General features: G+C 35.1%; 1 protein-coding gene and 1 long non-coding RNA gene across 2 annotated transcripts in view; one reads left to right on the top strand and one right to left on the bottom strand.

The window, feature by feature from the left end:
* Positions 1 to 21,228, bottom strand: part of LOC127996151 (LHFPL tetraspan subfamily member 7 protein-like) — a 134,399-nt gene that overhangs the window by 18,983 nt on the left and 94,188 nt on the right. The window lies entirely within an intron of this gene.
* Positions 11,389 to 14,925, top strand: LOC127996167 (uncharacterized). Its single transcript, XR_008169087.1, has 5 exons — positions 11,389 to 11,964; positions 12,395 to 12,482; positions 12,856 to 13,022; positions 13,526 to 13,605; positions 14,331 to 14,925. It is a non-coding gene; the product is annotated as an uncharacterized LOC127996167 (long non-coding RNA).

Genomic DNA, 21,228 nt, shown 5'->3' with positions numbered 1-21,228 from the left:
CAGCCACGTGTACATGTGGAAAGTGGGCTCTTGGGAGAGACACTGGTGGAGAAATTATAGCATCATTGATGAATATTACAAAACACATACAGAATGACTTCTATCAGTGCTTCTCAAAGTATGGAGGTAAGGAAGCATGGCAGATTGTCCTAGTTCTTAAATCTGATATACTGATAATATAAACACCAGAAAGAAAAACGAAATTGTGCAAAATCATTGTGTATCGTCAATGTACAACATTTGAATAGCAGTATTCAGTAAATAATGATTTCAATTAGAGTGTGGCCATACGGATTTGGAAGAATTGAATAATAGCAGTGCAAACGGTGAAAAAAAAAAACCATATCCTGTGGATAATAACAGATTTATTGTGGGGTTAACTGACAATTTAATATCCATTTTTTGTAATTTATTAATTTATCCTCAGATCCTATAAAAAAAAAAAATATATATATATTTTTTAAATTCAAATTAAAGAAAATTTGACAAGAGAAAATAACAGCACAATGTAGGTCTATAAAATGTTCTTTTCATTTTTTTTCAATTCAGTGAAGAGAATCATTATTCAATACAACAAACATTAATAGAATTTGTTATTCAACAGAAAAAGTTAAATTAAAAGCCAAACAATAATAAATATGATAAAACTAAACTATAATACAATTGGCTTCTTTATGCTAACTTGTTTGTGTTTGTCTTCAGTTAGTCATCTGCTACATCAATAAATGTTTTTTTTTATATATATAAATACTTTTATTGAGCATGGATGCATTGAATTGATCAAAAGTGAAATCTTTTGTAACATGATATATACCGTCAATTTCAAATCAATACTATTCTTGTATACATCAAAAAATCCTAAAAAAAATTATAACGGTTTTCAGCAGCATAACTGTTGTAAGTATTGATGATAAATAATAATCACAAATGTTTCTTGATCATCAAAACAGCAGATTAGAATGATTTGCAATGACTGCATTAATAGATGCTGACAATTCAGCTTTGCCATCACAGGAATAGATTTCATTTTAAAATATATTCAAATTTAACTTTTCACAATATTACTGTTATAGATGTATTTTTGGTCAAATAAATGCAGCCTTGATGAGCATAAGAGACTTCTTTCAAAAACATTACAAACCTTATCGACCCAAACATTTGAACATTAGTGTACACATAATGACTGTTGTCAACAGTATTGATGGTTTGAGATTACATTTTTAAAGGAGGCATGACAGAAAAAAAAAAAAAAAACTTATATAACCTGATACTGTATGTACTGTATGCACAATCAGTTTTCAAGATTTCATCCACAGGTCCTGTGGATTTCACCACCTCCGTCTGAACACATTTATGAAGTGTGCAGTCAAACTAAAGAGTGTGACCCTGTCAGACAGCAAAGCAGAGGAATAAGTGAGCGTCACAAACAATCATTAACAACACACTGTGGAAGAATCAACAACACTTCACACACACTTCATATCTGTTATCCTGACCTGAGAGCAGCTGTCTATGTTCAGTCAGTGTGAGATAAAAGATTCATTTTATTTACTTCAACTAGTTCATCTCCAGGGCCTGAGCTATCAAAGGATGGTCTTCAAGTACTGCAACCTTCTCTTTCACAAACACACATTTATAAAAGAAATAGTTCAGCTCAAGTTCACTTCATGCATTCACAATATGTTCCTGATAAATTCCCACTGCAAGAACTTTCTGAACTTTGTTTGTTTGCCTTTAACTAGAAGTCTGCTGCTCTTCAAACTTCAGAAAAGTCTGTCGTTTATTCAGCCTTGTGACATTTCTAACCTGTATGTACTTGTATTTTGCGACCTTAACAATTTGTGCCTTGTCAAAAATGGTCAAATTATCTGATATATCTGATAGACTTACTGACCTCATGAGGGTCATCATGAGTTCTCTTTGTTATAAAAATTTCTGTTTAAGTTTTATTATTTATCTGCATGTTTTTGCCCGGCTTTTGTTTGTTGCACCACATGACTTTGATTTAATTTGAAAATATTAATATGCAGTGAAGCAGTTTTGTTAAAATAATTTTTAAAAAATAATAAAAGAATCTGTTATATAAACTACTAATAATGTTTTCATGAATTCCTCTCTTTTTCACTATGATATCAGGACAGCTTTGTTCAGTGTAATTTTGTATCACTGATGATATTATATTTTCTTACTTATATTATATAAGTATCTTGACTTATATTTTCTTTATTTCATTTCAATTTTGGTTAATTTTAACTTTTAGTTTTTAAATTAAGTTATACAATAAATAAGTGGTAACTAGCTGAAATTAAATGAGTTTAAGTTTTAAATATGTTATTTTATTTCGGTTAAAGGTTATTTGAAGTAATTCAATGGTTTTTAGTGGTTTTAGTTTCAGTTAACGATAATGGCCCTGGTTGTCTATGACATTATTTTTTTACTTTATACCCCATAAAACCAAAATTAATATTAATATGGAAATGAAAACATGTTCTTCATAGAAATAGTTTAAGTCACTGAATGTATTAACTGCCTTTGAATGTGTTTTTGAAAAATAAAAAATAAATTTTATAATAGTACAAAAATCATCATTAACTCAAAAGTCAAACAGATTACTTTTGCCCATTAAAATACACAATTCAACAAGAATTTTCATTTTTATACAAATTATTCCTTTAATGGACCTGTAATGTGATGGGTTTTAAAAATCGCTTTTAATGATTTTTTGTGTGTCTGACTAACAGAACAATGCAATAATGAACAAAGACATGAGGTCAGATCTCTGGCTTGTGTGTGTGTGTGTGTGTGTGTGCTTAGAGGGTTATTGAGCACCACAGTCCCTCTAAAGAGACTTCCACAGCACTGTGGACTATAATGATAATCTATGTCTGCAATAAAGGGATTAGATTACACTGTATGAACTGTCACTCAGCATCATTAAAATGAAATTAACCCATTAAGCATATTGATAAGCCTTCATACACACACACGCACACACACACACACCCATCCTGGGCATCACCAAACACCCTCATTAAATGACCTGGAGGAGAAAAAGACACATGTTCTCGTTCTACACGGTCGCCCCCCTCAGGCTGCCTCGCTCATCTCTAATGCATTAGCAATTAAAACGTAGCAGCCATGCACAAGTGTTTTTGACACAGCACATCTGTGCACCTCCAGCACTCCGAGCTCACAGCTCAAATTCTCATCTGAACGGAGGACATTTAGTGAACACTAGCATAAGCAATTAAGACACAGACGGTCAGTAAACATCCCACGTTCTTTCTTTAAATGATGAAAGAATGTTTATATTTTAGGTGAACTTTAACATGTGGCCTGAGCTCAGCGTCCAGAAACTGCAAACTATCAGCTCAAGTTCAAGTTCTTTGGTCTTTCTGCATGTGGCTGTTACAATGGAGTCAATCTGCTGTTCTTTCACAGTACATCAACAAGAGTTCAAGCGTCTGTCTTCTCCCCAACCTGTCGAGATCTGGGTTTAGCTGTGATGTTGAGTTAATGAACTGTTTTAATGTCTCTGTTCCTCTACTGTGGTAATATACAGCTTTACTCATGCAGCATGGGCTGACCTGATGGATGCCTACTATTCGTATTTGATTGATTGCCGTAGTGTAGCCTTCCTAATAGATTTAACAGATTCCACTTCCAAGGGCAGGACCCATTGATTTTACCAGTGCAGCCAATCACAGAGATGGAGGAGAGAGCTGACAGTGTGCCACGAACACCACACTTCAAACACCAGCACATGCACTCGCCAACATGATCCCAGACATAACAGTGCGCACACATAAACTGACATTACAGCTGTCGGAAAAATACACCCAATTGATTTTCTTTCTCCATACGTCTTCTTGCTTGAGCTCTCCATTTGTCTTCCTCTCTTCTTCTAGACACTGTCCTGTCCCAGAGTGGTCAATGAATGATAGCTTGTAAAGTTACGAGACTAAACATGGACCAATTTTCAAAAAATCTGTATTGTTTTCCCTGCATATTCAATATTTTGTACTTGATTACGCTTCTTCAGTATCAGAGTTACAATTCATAGAACCATTTTTTGGGTCTCTAATGGCAGTAAACTTCTGGCATTAAATGGGTAAATCAAGTTATTTCTTTAATGTCTTTTGATTTCATAAACCACTTAATTAATGATAACGGACTTATTTTCCGACATAAAATGCATAGAATGAAATATGGTAAAAGTATAAAAATATAACAATTATATTATTATTATTATTATTTATGCTTGCAATCCAATGTATTATGATTGTATCAAATGGCACTAAAAATCTAAAATATATAAAAATAATACTGAATAGTAAAAAAAAAATAGCTGACATTCTTGAAGTGCATTTTCTTTTCCATTTTTGTTCATTCTATTCTTTTCTCTCACTCTTTGTCTAAACATTCAATTTAACTTTCTTTTATTGTTTTAAAAAAATTTCTGCATCTCTATTCTGCACAATGTCTCAGGCTACAATTAAATTTGTCAAATGCAAATAAATTAAGTATTTTACTGGCGTTATTTTTATTCTACATAAAGTATTGCCAAAGAATTAATGCACAAAAGCAGTGACAAAAAAAACAAAACTTAAAGCTTTTGGCAGCTACATTTTATCGGCTCATGCATTCTCTAGGGATCGGACAAACGACTTTGGCAATGGTAGCACTTTGCCAGTGAAGCTAAAGGAACTCTCTGTGTTAAAAAAGATGCCAGCACACATAATGCAAATAATATAAAGGCAAAATACACAATAAATATAGAAAATAATGGTATTACTGTAGATAAACAGATTGATCAATGCATAATACTCTGTTGTACATGAAAATGGAGACACACAGGCAGTGGTTGGTGATAACAATGTGCAGCTTAAAAAAGAAATTTGCTCTAACAGATACATAACTGCATAACTTTCCATTTACATTTGATGTTCTGCTGCTAAATTGAAATGATGCGCAATGAGAGTTGAACGTTTTTTTTTCTTCTCTCTTATCTCAAGGAGAAAGTGTGCTTGTTATTCTCTCTCTTTTGTCTGTGTTGTAGCCCTTAATGTCACTAAGGGTTTTAGGTGAAGGCTTTTTAATAATTCAGTAACCAGCTTCTCAACAGCTCAAAAACCTCAGCACAAATCCCATTAACAAGCCATGAATTATTTCAACCTTCACATCTGGCCACATCCTATTGTGAACACACACACACAGCTCAATTTGCCTAATGGCCTTAGTTTAAACTTTTTTTCTGTTATCCTTTCTGATGTGGTCCTCACTGTGCACAGCCAACAGTCTATTTGAGATACAGCTCAGATTGGACTAAACACATTGTGACAATATTCGATTATTTAGGAGTCTCAACACAAACATATAGGCCTATTGTTTTAAAGCAAGGTTAGCATAAAAATGACATGATAAATGCTTTACACAAAACATGGAAATGCAATGCTAAAGAGTGCTAATACAGATTTTTTTTTTTTAATGTGTCACCTGAATATTCCTGCATAAACGCAGTAACACAGAGTGCAATATGCATCTAAATCAGTCAGGACTTGAGTTAGCTTCTTCATATGACGGATTCGCTTATGATTCATAAATCAGCTGCCTTCAGGTGCAGCTGGAAATACTGCTATTTTGAATTACGTGCACATGAATAAGAAATGTATATCTGAGACAGCGACAAATAAGAGAATCTTTAAAAAAAATCTTAAACAAATAAACATGTACCAAATTCTTAGAAATGTGCTCTTTTTAATTGTGAGATTATTCGATTCATTCATTCTTTTTAAATATCAATGATAAATACTAGGGCTGTCATCGTTAATGCGTTAATGTAAGCGATTAATTTTACAATCCTTAACGTGTTAAAAAAAATTCACGCAGTTAACGCTAAATTACTGAAGCACTATTTCTGTTCTAACCCTTTAACCCAATTTTGCATCTCTGCTTGCGATCAGATAATTTTAAGCTGCTAAAGTTGTTTAAAGTTATGGCATATATATATATGTCATTTATGGTGCTACTCTCAAAAAATAATAATGTTGAAATACTAAAACCTGAAAATACTTAATAAATGAATATTAATAAGCAATACAATTTGTTTAAAATTTATTTTTTACAAATATATTATGGCAAACTAATTAATAAGATTTTCTTTCAGTGAATGTCAAAATTTTAAGGATTTCTTCGTTATTATTATAAGCAGACAGTTATAATCACAGTTATAATTTTTTATTAAAAAAATGCATGGAGAATGTGTACTCAAGTTCATTGCATTTATAAATCACAATTGATTTGTTATATACTACACATAGGGGTGAATTCAGGTTGATTGGGACATTTTCCCAGTGATGTCAATAGCAAAAAATGTCCCAATTTAACTGAATTCACCCCCTACATAAATAAAACAATGAAGGTATATTTGGCTGTATTTTGCTGCTACAAGAACTCACCAGGTTTTCCATTCTTATTTTAATTAAAATTTTTACTTCAGTGTATGACAGGATAATAAGAACGGCCTAATTCAGAAAATAACTTCTTTCATTTGAAAGCAATAATAGCCTCAAACAGCATTCAGCAGTCAGACAGAGATGCATGAATGTAGCATGGGATCCTGCTGCAAAAAGGCCAGCACCTTGCTAGATCTGAACAATTAAGAAGTAATTGGCAAAACCAGCATGTAATGAATCCATAAAGGCTGGAGGAGCCAAGAAGCGCAGGTTGAAGATACAGAGCTAAAGAAACGAACATCCAACAGGGCAGACAAGTCAAACAACAGTAACAGAGCAGGACCCCAGCATACGTGAGGAAACCAAGAGCTCTTGATTTAACGAGAATAAGGAGCCATTCAGAAAAGACATGCTCTTGCATTCAGGAACAGAGCAAGAGAACGAACCTGAACACAGGGATTACGGACATGAACAGTACTATTTTTTAAAGAGAGGAAAACCAAGGTCTAGCTCAGACCAAGGAAACATAACTGGAGCACACAACGTTTTTAATAATTTATTAATAAAAACCGACTAACGTTTCGATGCTCTTACTATAGTACTATTTTTTAACTTGACACTCCATCTAAAAAAACAGTACAGTTACTGCATGAATTGCTGAATAGAGAAACAATGGTCAAGATAGCAGTCTTTATACAAAAATATTTGCCCAAATAATCAAGTAAACCAAAGAGCTGTGTAATGAGCGTAGATCCTTTCTTTTTATTGTAGATTGTAATGCATCATGCAGTAGATTTAATCAGCATATGAGGTCTGACATCCATAAATCAGACATAAAAGCCCCACCGGCTTGTCATCATCTATCCTCCTAAAGGTCAGAGATACTAATCAAACTGGTTAGCATCTCACTGAGACACAGCTGAGGTGACAGACATCATTTGGCTGTGTTTAGCACAGAAGAATGAGCGGAGGTTGTTTTTGTGCATGCAGTACAACATTAGCCGCTCATTATTTGACTCTCATCTACTCTCTGGGCTGATCTCAACCTCTGCGGTCTCCACTTTACTCTGAGAGATTTGACAATTGATTGCATCTCAGTTCACTTTGAGGCCTCTGTGATGAACAACACACACAATCACACTTTGGGATTCACAGTCTGGGGTGAATATCACAATTATACAATAAAGTTTGGGGTTGATCAGATTCTTTTACTGATTTTGTAAAATACTGTTCACCAAGGCTGCATTTATCTATTTATTAAAAAATAAATATTAATACTATGAAATATTACTACAGTTTGCAATAACTGATTATTCTGCTTAAGTCATTTTTGATTGTTTTATTCATTGTGCATTTTAATGACAATTTCACCCCCCTATTTTAATTACATTATGCATTCAGACGTTGAATAATGCATTTTCTAGAACTGCAATAACACAGTTTACCCTATTGATTGTATAATACAGTTTTTTATAAATACAAATACTAAATACTGACATGTACATATTTATTTTTTATTTATTTTATTTATTTTAATTTTCTGGCATTTACTGGGTAGTTTGCCAGGAAGTGCAGCCCGTAAAGCTGAGGCACTGACGTATACTGTATAATTTAAGAATAATTTTAACTATATATATTTATTATTATTTTCACACAACAGTATATCAGTATTTAGCATTACCTAATTAAGAAAATTCATTAAAAATAATGCCTCAATGCTACAAATCTTAAAAGTACTTAAACAGGCTTCACGTTCTTTAAGCAAAAAATATTTTTACTTTTTAATTTTGGGGTGAAATATTACCGGGGCATGTTCTTGACAGGTTTTCATGAGATTCATCCTCTGGCTTCACAGCTTAGAAGAAAAACTCAACCGAAAAAGACTGAGAAAAAAAATGAATTAAAGGGGTGAGTAAAAAAAAAAACAGAAGAAAGAAACCAGCAAAGCAAAACTCAGAGATAAAGAAAACAGACATTCTAAACCCAAGAAAGAGTGTTGGAGAAAAAAGGCAAGAGATACTAGAATAAACTCAATTATACTGAGAGAATAAGAGACTGACAGTGAGAGAGAGACAGCACTTTTAAGTCATACTATAACAGTCTGAAAGTAATTACAGAGAAGTAGAGATAACATACTCCAGGTTAAATGACGCCAGAAATCCACCACCACTTTCAAAGGTCTCTCAGATTAAGCTTAAACTCCTGAAGGTTAAAGTCAGATTTAAGTGTTGTGCTTCAATCTGACATACCTGTACATCTTCAGCTCCATGCACTCAAGGGCTTCTGTGACCCGTTCACCGTTTGACCTTTTTCTCCCACGTGATTTCACCCCAGAGGCCTCAATCAAATGTGCTTTTTTCATTTCTCTACAAATTAGTCCACTTGGATATCTCTGAAAAAGTCACTAAGCAAAAGCTGCCTTTTGTTTTTGTTGCTATAATATCTAACCTTTTTTTTTTTCACAAAATGTGCATGTAGAAACAATACATGGTGTGATGAAAGGGGAACATGGTTGGATGTCACAGAGGAGATATTCGTTGTGTGAAAAAAAAAAACTTGGACATTCTGCTTTATACCTGTATGTCCTTTTATACTCTACACAAGAAACACACAGACACACACACACACACACCATGTCTGAAACAAATGCTGTAATGATAAAGACATGGGCTTGTACTTCAGTTGAAGAATTTGAATGCACTGACTCTTCCAACACACACACACACACACACACACACACACACACACACACACACACACACACACACACACAATTGTTGTTCATCATCCAGCAAGCTAACAAATTCAGCCCAGCACTGGACATTTTATAGTCACAGTCCTCATAAATAAGACTAGCTTTCCATATAAATGCTAATATAGATAATTTATAATGATTCTGCACTTTTTTATGCATACATAGAAATACACACTTTGTAACACGTCTGAAGGGGAAAAGGGTACGGATTATAGAAGCATTTTAAAGTCATACACACAAACACCACTTTAACCTGTTACAAAAGTCTACAGCTATTTTACAGTATATTCACACAACACCAATTGTACTAAAAATGGAAAAGTTTTTCTTTTGCGATTTTGAAAATGCACCTAATATGCATGCGCATTTTCACAAATTCCATTTTCATAGTTTAGACAGAGCTGATAACATTATTGTTTTCAAAAACTTGCACTTTAAAACCCAATTTTAAAGGTTCTCCAAACATTAGGACTAAATGTCTTAAAACTGTTTCCTTGAAAAGTTGTGTTGGATCAGATATTGTGATATAATAATAATAATAAGTTCACTGGACAAATGTCCCTGTGGCAAAATTTCTGTGTTCAGATACCAAATGTACCTGTGGCAAATTTAACATTGCTTCTTAAACATTTTGTGTCAGTTTCAAAGTGGAATGTCCAGTGGAGTATCACTAAAAGCGTGTACAGTTTTCTCTGAAACATTTTAATGTGCATGTGAAAACATTTTATTATGTTGGCTATGTACGTATCATAGCAATTCTCAAAATCAATGTCTGGAGAGTGACCCTAAAAGGTTAAAGGGGGGGTGAAATGCTATTTCATGCATACTGAGTTTTTTACACTGTGAAAGAGTTGGATTCCCATGCTAAACATGGACAAAGTTTCAAAAATTAAGTTGTACGTTTGAAGGATTATTTTTGTTCCAAAAATACCTCTTCTGGTTTGTCACAAGTTTCGGAAAGTTTTTTTCGAGTATGGCTCTGTGTGACGTTAGATGGAGCGGAATTTCCTTATATGGGTCCTAAGGGCACTTCTGCCGGAAGAGCGCGCGCTCCCGTAGAGCACAGCACTGAGAGCACAGACATCACTGATCAGAGCAAGAGCGAAATGTCACGAAAGAAGTGTGTTTTTGGTTGCGAGGGCAAGACAACCCTGCACAAATTACCAGAAAAAAAAAAACATCAAGGGACCAGTGGACGGAGTTTATTTTTAAAGAGCATCGACGGAGTTGTGCAAGTGTTTGTGTTTGTTCCCTGCATTTCGAAGATGCTTGTTTTACAAACAAGGCCCAGTTTGACGCCGGATTTGCATATTGTTTATTTCTTAAGGACAATGCAGTCCCAACGCAGGCGGTGAGTAAAACTGCTTCAAATATCTCTGTGTTGTGAACTTAGCCATCGGCGCGTAAGCACATCAAGTAAACCTCTTGTACACCTTTAAAGAAAACTTAGTCATTTTCCAAAACCGCTAAGTGTAACGGAGGCCAGCGAGTAGTGCTGTGCGGGTAAACCTCCCCGATCTCAAGAGACGCACTAGCAACAGACGCTAGTGGCTGTAGCCATTTAGCCTACTTGTTAGAGGAGACCCGGGTTCGAGCCCCGCTCGGAGCGAGTGCGAAGAGCGTCAGAAAGGACCCGGGAGAGAGGGGTTACATAAGCAAATATATACAGTTTCAATACATAGCACATACACTCTTAAAAAAAAGGGTTCCTCAAGGTTCTATATTGAACCCTTGGGTTCCGTACTTGGCCAATAGAACCTTTTACCAAAAAAATGGTTCTATGTAGAACCCTTGCATGCAAAGAACCCTTTTTTTATTAAAATGGTTCTATTATTCATGTTTTATGACTGAAGTGTAAACTAAAGATTACACTATAATTATCCTTACTCAACACATTCACAAATCATTTTGAGTCAAGACCCATGAGAATGACTGCTGTAGTCAAAAAGATTAATATCTACTCAGTGTATGATTTGAGCTGTACATTAGCATGAAAATTATATTACTTTACATTATAGTTTACCTTTTTGACGAATCAATTTGTGAAGAAAAACAAACTAACCAGGAGTTTTCTTTATTTTGTTTACCATATTGTGATGGTTTTAATCTACCTAAGGGAACATTAAAAAACAAATAATCATAAAAAGACCCCCTCCCGGTGGCATATATGCGTTGCGTCATCCTTGAATTCCTATTGGTGGATGGGCGAAGATGAATCGCGAGAGGAGTCGAGGCAAGTGACAGTTAATTTTTCAAACTGAGGAGTCCGCCATTTCTGCTCGTTCATACCCTAAGGTAAGTTAAGTTTTTACATTTTTGAAATGATTTTACCGAAATATTTTGTATTACAGTTAATATTTATATTTGTTAGAATAGCCCTTGTGTTAAACACTGATACTAGAAGCAAATTTTACCTCAAAAACACTGGCGTGAAGCTCTGACGGGCTTCGTCAGCCATCGGTTCTAGCCCTGTTAAATTAATTTTGCTCCGGTTTTTAATTTAATTAAGATACAGTCTTCCTTTATTTCCTTGTTAATGTTAATGGAATTGTTAACTACAGTAAGATAGCTGTGTTATAAGGAGACGAGCTTCGAGTCAGAAGCGTGAATTTTAACGTTCATTTCAATGAAGCGAGCACTCGTTGTTCAAATAAACGGCGCCGATTCAAATAAAAGTCAGCCGGGTGGAAGACGGAGGTGAATGATTATGTGAAAGTGTGTCGCAGTTTCACATACAGGCCTACTCATTTTGCGGTGAGTATTTTCCCCAGGCCTATGTTAACAGGTGTAACGTTAGAAGTTCTTAACTTTGACCCGCAAGATACTTTCGTGCCGTTTTTTAACTCCAACCCAGACCAAACGAGGATCTTGATTAGCTTGTTCAGGTGTGTTTTATCAGGGTTGGAGCTAAACTTAGCAGAAAAGTGGACACTGCTACAGTTCAAAACTTCCGGCCGGTCTGTCGCTATTAAAACTGTGCAAAGACACAGTTGCAGTGCAGCGGTTTTTTTTATGTTTACTGTGACGCATGCGCTGGATTAAAGTGATGATAGCACAAGGTTACATTTTAGTAATCAAATATTCTAAAGCCAAAAATGTTACGTGTGTGTTTAACGTTAGGTGTGTTTAATGCATAGTTGGTTTACGAAGTGTTATTTATGCTTTGTTTTTTTTTAATCCCCAGATAACCATGGTTGATAAATGGTCAGTAGATGACACGTGCCACTGGCTTGAAACTATAAACCTCATTGATGCAAAAGAAAGTTTCAGAGGTAACGTTACAGATGAAAATTTATAAATGTTCATTTTGTGATGTTGTGAAGTTTCAACTCACAAAGTTTCTAACTCACCTGCAAGTGTCACATTACCACCAAGCAGATTTTAGATTTACCTGTGACATTGAGGGATGTTTTAGAAGATATAAAACTGTTGCAAGTTACAGAAACCATATCTATCGAAAGCACAGACAAGTTTTGCATCATCCCCTATTTGAAAAGGCTACTTTATTTGAAGAGAACAATGAAAGTGAGGAGGAGGGTCCTGAAGATGATCTGCTAGAGAACAACTAAAATTCTTTGCTTGGAATTGATTTAAAAACTGTGTTATTGGGACTGAGACAGCATGTACTGTTGTTTTGTATTTAAGATTCTGCATGAAATAACAATGAGGTTTGGAACCGACTTGGCGAAGAACATGGAAACATCTCTGAATGAAATGGCCCCAAACATCATCAGGAGTGCAAAAGAAGGAATACAAAAAAAAAAAAAAAAACTACGCCAATCTCATTGGACTATCAGAGGAAACCACAGAAGGTAACTACACCATATATCTTTCCCCATCTAACCTATCTGTTCCATGCCCAGTGTAAAGTTGCATTGTTTGCATTGTCAATGTAAAGGTTGTAGCTCCTATAAATTGTATAAGTGAAAACATGTATTAAAATAATGCAAATATTAAAGGAACAGTTAACCCCCAAATAAAAATCATCATCCTTTACTCACCTCTTGTCATTTCAAATCTTTATGGCTTTCTTCTTCAGAACACAGTAGAAGATATTTTGAAGAAGGATGGTAACCAAACAACGACGGTGCCCATTGGTTTGGTGTCTATATAATAGAAGTGAATGAGTACCAGCATTGTTTGGTCACCAACATTCTTCAAAATAATTTTTTTGTGTGTCATGCTGAAGAAAGAAAGCTATATAGGTTTAAAATGACAAGAGTGAGTGAATGATGACAGAATTTTCATTTTTGGGTAAACTATCCCTTTAATTGATTTCTGTACCTAATATACAATAATTTGTATCTGTTTGTAGGTCTCCTTAGGAATGCTGCACTCATTTTATTGCCAGCACTATTTAAAGAAAACGCCAGCTTCCTCTACTGTGTAGATAGTGTAAGTATAGTCTTCTGTAGTTTCATTAATATTTGATGCACTTGACTTGAATTAAAGGAACTGATCATGCAAATATAAAAATATTAGTCAGTTTACTCACCCTTATGCCAAATTTGTAACAATTAAAAAAAAAATTACATTTACCCTATAATTTACTCACTCTTTTCCTTAGTCATAAACTTTGTACTGTTTGCACTGCTTTGTAATGTCATTTGAATGGCACCCCAATTTAAATCATAAAAGAAATCTGTACAGCTCCAGGGGTTAATACTTGTCTTCTAAAGCAAAATGGTATGTACAAATGGTATGAGATTACATTTGCCAAGATAGGTTGCTATAATTAGACTATGTATAGATAAGGGAATAACATCCAATGGGGTGGCACATCAGCTTTACATCGATAATTATGAGTCTTGTTGGTTCTTGCGTGTCACGTTTTTAGCTGTCATATCTGTGTTGTGTCATGAACTATTCATTTAAAAGAACGAAAGAACCGATGAGATTCAAAGTAATCAAAGTGGAACTGACGTGGTAATGTTGACATTCAAACACATTACAAAGCTTTTTATTATTAAATATATCTCAGATTGTGTTAAACTGGAGAAACAGTCATATACATTGGTTGTTTTTTTGGTAAGTAAATTATGGGGTAATTTTTAAGTCTATTTGAATGACTTCTGTTAATTGGTGAAAAGCACTCAAAAGGTGAAATGTTTGTTTTACAGGAACCCAAAGGTGCTACACCAACCATAGTGTTTAACGGCTCTCCTGATCCCCTCAAGGCTGAAAGTGTCAGCATTATAATGGACAATGTGAACATCCTAAGAGAGGCAGACATTGACATGACACAGGCTGTGGAATGCCTATTTGCAGTCTATTTTCTCTTCAATGTGCAGTACCCGGTTGACATTAAGCACACAATGACTTTTATTTAAAAATATATGCTTAACCTTAGACAACAGCACGGCAAAAGAACACCAATACCTGTACTGAAAATGTATAGTCAACTTGTGTAAATTGTAGAGCTATTTAATAGTTGTTTTAACTGTTCATGTATTGATTTTTATCTGCACTGTTAAATATAAAAAATGATTTGTTTTTCCTCATTTCAGAGATATATGTAAAAGTGAAGTACTGTATATGTACGTAAACAAGCTTATGTATGTTTATTGCAAAGTGAAAATGCTTAAATGAAATAACTAAATGGTTAAATGTAATTAGACATCTTAAATATGAAATTTGCTGTCTAATACAGAGTATACAGAGTTGTAATTTTAAATGACACTTAATTTTTTATATAAACAGTTGAATAAATTTAAACATTTTAAATTTTCTGGATTGTTTATATTTTCTTATTCAATAATAATTTTAACTTGTTTAATAATAAAGAACCCTTAAATGGTTCTATATAGAACCATCTAACTTGGATTCAAAGAACCATTTGGGGTTCTTTTTATGGAACCCATTAAAGTGGTTCTATATAGAACCATTTTGGAGTTCCATATATGAAGCGGGTGATAGAACCATTTTTGGTTCTAAATAGAACCATTTCTTTTAAGAGTGTAGAGACGCTGTTGTAGTCGTTGCTGCTGCTGCTCTCATTCAGTTTCAGCCTCGGGATCTGATTCTGGATCATAAATAAACGGCTGAATCTGACTGTTAGCCATGGTTTGTTTTGGATGATGTTTTTTTTTTTCCTCATGGTAATGTCACAACTTCCAAACGCTCTCAACGCAAAAGCCTACTCGCGCTCATGATTCTTTAGCTCCGCCCACACGTCACGCCTCCAGCGGCTCGTGTTTTTCTGAAAAAAAAATCGGCTCAGACTATTTTTCTCTTATAAATATAATAAAACTAAAGGCTTTTTGGAGATATGAAGGATGCAGTACTACTCTATAGGTACTCAAGATTAACAGGATATTGAGTGAAAATGAGCAATTCACCCCCCTTTAATGAAAACAAGTAAATTCTATAATAAACCCTACCCTAAACCTGTCTGACAGTGTTAACAAAACCTGGCTGTACCAGGTGAGCTACCGAGCAAGTTTACTACTCGAGAAAAGCCATACATATTGAGTCCAAATGTATTATTTTACAAATAATTTCCCTTTAATCTGTTATTTATTGTGAAAACAAAATGAAAGTTGTTGATGTTTTACTGCCACTAGTGTTCACTTCAGCTGGAAACTGCAGTGAATTGCATGCAATTTGTGCAAAAAAAAGTAAATTTATGTTTTTTCCAATGAACAAGTGTCGCAGTTTAAACACTGTAGCATATATCTTAAAAGTTCAGCAACCTGACACTTAACTATCAACCTTTTATGATAATTTTGTGAGTGTTGTCCAGTAAGGCTTATTGACCCTTATTAACACAGGTTAAATTATGCTTATTTTGGTAGTCTAATAGAGAAAGAGTTTAGTGGATTTGGGAGCCTGATAGAGCAAAGTTTGACAGAGGTTTATTGTGGAGTTAAATAGAGTGAGGCTTGATGTGTTTAGAAGTCTAAAGGAGGTTTGGAGTATTTGGTTGTGATGGCACTCAAATGCACTGCTGAATACTGATGAAATACAGGGACACCATTTCAATTCATTGGCTGTCTGCTACCTTTTAACACATCTTGGGGAAATGTGTCCATGTGTTAACCCATCAATAAATGTATGGAGACTTACAGTGGTATATCTCGCTCTATTTATCTCACTCTGCCCTTTTGTCTTTGTCCTAAGATGTTTATAAATGAAATGTGGGTATTTTCTCACTGACATCTTTAATGATTCTTCAGTACTTTTAATCCTTCGGGACAGGAAGCTGACAATCATCTTGAAATAGAAAAGTAATTATGGCACATCTCCTATGCCTGATGATATAGGATAATTACTTTTTTTATTCTCTCGCTTAAAACAAAAATGCACGCCTGGTGTTCGGGGGAGATGTAACCTTTGGCGAACAATGTTTGATTGATGAGGCGACTCATTTTCCTGTATGAAATGATTACCGATCACAATCAGAGGCTAGCACCTCTCCAACTCTCTGGCTGTCTGGGTCTCCAATTTGCCTGGCCAAATTTGCTGTCAAAACCACGGGCATGCAGGGGGTGGAGAGGGGGGGGGGTATTTTGGAAAATTGTCATTACTTCAACATCAGATACTTGTGTCTCAAGTGGAGGGCCCTCATTTACAGAGCTGAGCTTTTATCTGGGGGATGAACGTGACATGCGTTCACAGCATACACACATCTGATGGTACAATCAGAGTGGGACAATGGCAGGGCTGATTTATTGGTCTTCAGCTGAGAAGAGCTTCTGTCTGCTAATGACGGTGACAAATGCACTCGCGCCCACCATTTGATACATTTATCTTGATTCCCAGTTCTGAAGACAAGAAAAGCATGCTGTCTGAAATTAATATGAGGTTTTATTTGTGTTTGTGTGTGTAGATTTTGAACAACAGTCAGTGAGAAAGGGCCAAAACTTGACAAAGGTTGAGATGTTTTGTGATGGACTATTATGAACTCTTAGGGTGCTTTCAAACTTGGTTCACACTGCTCTCTGCACTTTTATATATTTACGCTTTTGAATCGTTCGTTTTGTTTACAAAGCTTCAGTACATAACGGCAATTATGTCTGTCTTACGAATGTATTGCAAATGATCTAAAGAATGCTGAAGGTGAACATAAATGAGATATGCAGCTCTCTATTTGCAGCGCATCAGCCACGCTCGTCAGGAAACTGAGTGAAACACACATACAAATACATATAAATCAAATAATACTTTTTGCATTGCAAGTTCGGTGCTGTACCAGGTGAGCTACTAAGCAAGTTTACTACTAGAGAAAAAGCCATACTATGATATTACGCAGCACAACTGTTTTTAACATGAAAGTAATAATAATTGTTTCTTGAGTAGCAAATCAGCATATTAGAATTGTTTATGAAGGATCGTGTGACACTGAAGACTGGAGTACTTGCATGAAACAGTTGTTATATTTGCAGCACAAACATAAAATGTTTGGTTTAATTTCAAACATGAGGAATTAAATGTTACAATACATCATAATCAGAAATATAAGATAAGAAAAACATACTAAACAACTAAAATTTGCTTGGGGTAGTTTAGGATGTTTCATTGATGTTACTACTAACCCAGAGTCTTGTAGTCATGAACTAGCTCACCTTATAGCTAACAACCAAAACATTAGTACTAACAACTTGCATTAAAAAATAGCTAAACAGACACACAAAAAGCATAATTTAACTTTTATGAGTACAAAGCTGCCACTGGAGGAGGAGAGATCTCATCACTGAGTTTATCAGCTTACACAGTGGTCAGCTGCAATAAATACAAATAATAAAATGCAACTAACCATTTCACAGTGTATGGTTAGAAAAGTGTAATAAATAGGCTAATTATATTTTAATCAAGAGGAGAAAATTCATAAAAAGCTCATGTGTCCAATCAAAATCTCCAGTATTATTCAGGCAAATTCATCTAAAACTAGCCAAGTCATATGGCCACTAAAATGGACAATGAAGTACTAATAATAATTGTAATGTTTGATTTTAACCCTTAACGCTATGAGTCATTTTCTCCTGATAACCCCGAAAATAACTTAAATTACACTTTCAGTTTTGATCGTACCGATAAGAGCAATACATCAATTGAATCTGTAAAGGGTCTCCTTTTTTTTGTATACAGAGATAACAAAAACAAAACTTTGTGCATTCATAAAATAGAGATAACAAACAAGGTGTGCTGTCTGCAGCCTTTGTCTGCGATGATCTTCATTTAGACACGCGTCATTAAAATGAACTGTAACTCACTGAATACTCAACGAAGAGACATGAGAGAGATATCTATAGAAAGCTTGACATGTCTAATTTTAAACTAAACAACTGCTGCCGAAACAAATATTCTGTGATAAAGTAATCCATATGAAAACAACGCGATGTCCGTTTTTCACGTCTCCCTTCATTATCTTCTAATGTGACCAAGCCCCCGCGCTGAACGCACTATTCAGATTCTAATGTTTCACTGAAGTGCACGGCTTGAATATGCCCACACAACAGAAAACAAAGCAGCGAGACTGTTCAAGTTTTTTTTTAATTCAACAACTTTGGTATTGTGTTGTATCCCCACTTCTGTGTAAAATTCAATACTGAATTCATCAAAGTAAATTTCGAAGAAACCAAACCAGCTAAGATCTGCTAAGCTAGCACACTCTTACAAGGAAATGTCACTCCATGTTTATCTGCCCTCAACCATATCACACAGATTTTTTTTATCTTTTTTCTGTTAATGTTGTTAAATTCATGAAAATGTAAATTTTTCTTTTTCTTTTGTAAAGAATTCAAGCATGAAAATTGTAATTGCATTTACCTTATACTGTAAAAATATACAAATAATATACACATAATTATTGTTTGATTGCATTTTTCAATGGGGTGTACAAAACAATAATACAAACTGCTTTATTCTATAACTGACATACTGTCATATTGATTTTACTCTCTGTCTGTGTCAAACACATGATAACAACTAAATATAATCAAGGCTTTAGAGATTCTCTACAAGGTTAAAATGTTCCCTGAGTGCTGTTTTGCTGATGCGCAGATAAACTAGAGTATCGCTTCTCTTGTGAGGCTGACCTGTATCAGCAAATTTCACCTGAAAAAAAAAAAACAATTCTAAGGAATCCATGAAGAACTAAATCACCTACATTATTCTGTCCACCTCTCTGATATACGGAAGAGTGAGATCCACCACCTCTCCAGCTACAGTACATATCCAGTGTCCTGCCTGACAGCTGATAAATGTGTGGCTGCATTCTTCACCTTGTTACTCACAGCTCCGCCAATGATGGGGCTTTTGGCTGTTTAATACCTCTGAAATACAATTATTCCTTTATTGCTGCATTCTGGGAGTGGCAGAGATGGATGACAGCAGTAGACTCTAGTCGAGGAAAAATGTGTTTAAAAGCAAAGTCAGAACATAAAGAACACCGCCACGCTGTTATATCCTGACACCAAAGGTCAAGAAGTCAGAGGTGAGAGAGTGAGAGAGGCATGAAGGGACTTGTAGAAGAGTCAAACCATTCTGGTACATAATCTCAGCATAAATATCCTGTATCATATCCTAATATGAAATCAAGCTAATGAGAATGAAACATATCAAGAACCAAACTATTCTATCATTCATTCTGCAACAGTCTCCTAAAACACAATTTATATTTTATTTATTTATTTAAAACAATTTATTTACTAATTTACTAATTGTTGATACTTCTCCTCACCTCATTTAACGTTGATGCTATATCATGTCAACGTCAATACTTTTCCAGCTTAAAAGAAAAGCACAAGTATCTTAAATGTTACCGTCCCTAAACTTGTAAACACAACAGTAGAGTGTGCCATATGTGAATAACAGAGAAAGTGATTCTGATACTATTAATTAACTAAATAATTGTCTATTAACACTTTTAACAACGCTGCCACGTTTACAAACATCCCTGTTGGTGAGGCTGATGTTGCATAAAGAACCGTTGTGGGAACCCTAATTTGTACAGGGTACAGAACAAAAGACTCAATGGATGTATTCTTGCAGAATGTTTGGCAATGCAAAGCACCCTTCTAAGAAGGAAAAAAGGGGGAAAAAGGCCCTCCTCCTTTCATTCTTTCTTCGTCTCACTCCTGGTCTTTGAATCCTCTATTCAGACAGCGCTCTACCCTGCAGTGAATGGCTTGTGAGCTCAGTCTTTGGATTTGAATAGTAAAGAATAGCCCAGCTTCTGCATTCTCCTTCAAAACACAATTAGCTATGGAGGGCTTGAGTCCATCCTCATACATTTAGGCTGTGTTTGATGGGTCGCCAGACTCATGACTTCATCCAGCCTGGATACCGCTAGTAGCTATTGCAATGCAAAACAGAAGATGCGTCTCGCAAACTGCCTCCATGCCAAAGCCGAAAGAAGGGGGAAGAAACCGTCTAGTGCAGCCCATCATTGTGTGATGGCCAATAATGCGTATAATTTGTGCAGGCCAGATTTGGAGTAAATACGATTCTTTGGGAATTTACCACGTGATGGGATTTCTGAATGGACCAAATGATGGTGGGAAAGCTAGTGGAATCTTCACAAGAAGCAGAAGAGGCATAAAAAATAAAGAATAAAAGAGAGAAATAAAGAGATCTGCCTCAAAGAGATCTGAGCATCAAAAATCAATGTGAACAGACCAAAACTGTGAACAGCAAAAAAACTTCTATCAAACATCAAGTGTGACCAATAATTTCTGTTTTCCTAGCATCACCAAATCAAATTTCAAAAGTAAAAAGTGCTTCAGGATACTGTTTTCCACTGGTTAAACAAAAAAAGAACAACAGATGCTGTTGACTGAATCAGTGTGGCAGGCTAGTCAAGATGCGCAAAACAAACAGGGATGCTTTTGCCATACAACTATGTAACCCAAATATTCACGACTGGTTCCCATAAGTGGAGTAACAAGGTCACACCTTGTCATTTGACCATATTGCTTCAACAATCATTAATGATGTCACGTGTATTTAATAACTCCTAGTAATTAATCAATTTGATATCCCCGTAAATGATGAAAATAATAATAATAATACAAATAA

Source organism: Carassius gibelio, chromosome A5, assembly GCF_023724105.1.
Source record: "Carassius gibelio isolate Cgi1373 ecotype wild population from Czech Republic chromosome A5, carGib1.2-hapl.c, whole genome shotgun sequence".
Lineage (NCBI taxonomy): Eukaryota > Metazoa > Chordata > Actinopteri > Cypriniformes > Cyprinidae > Carassius > Carassius gibelio.
Note: the sequence above shows the minus strand (reverse complement) of the source record. Positions and strands in the feature narration are given on the sequence as shown.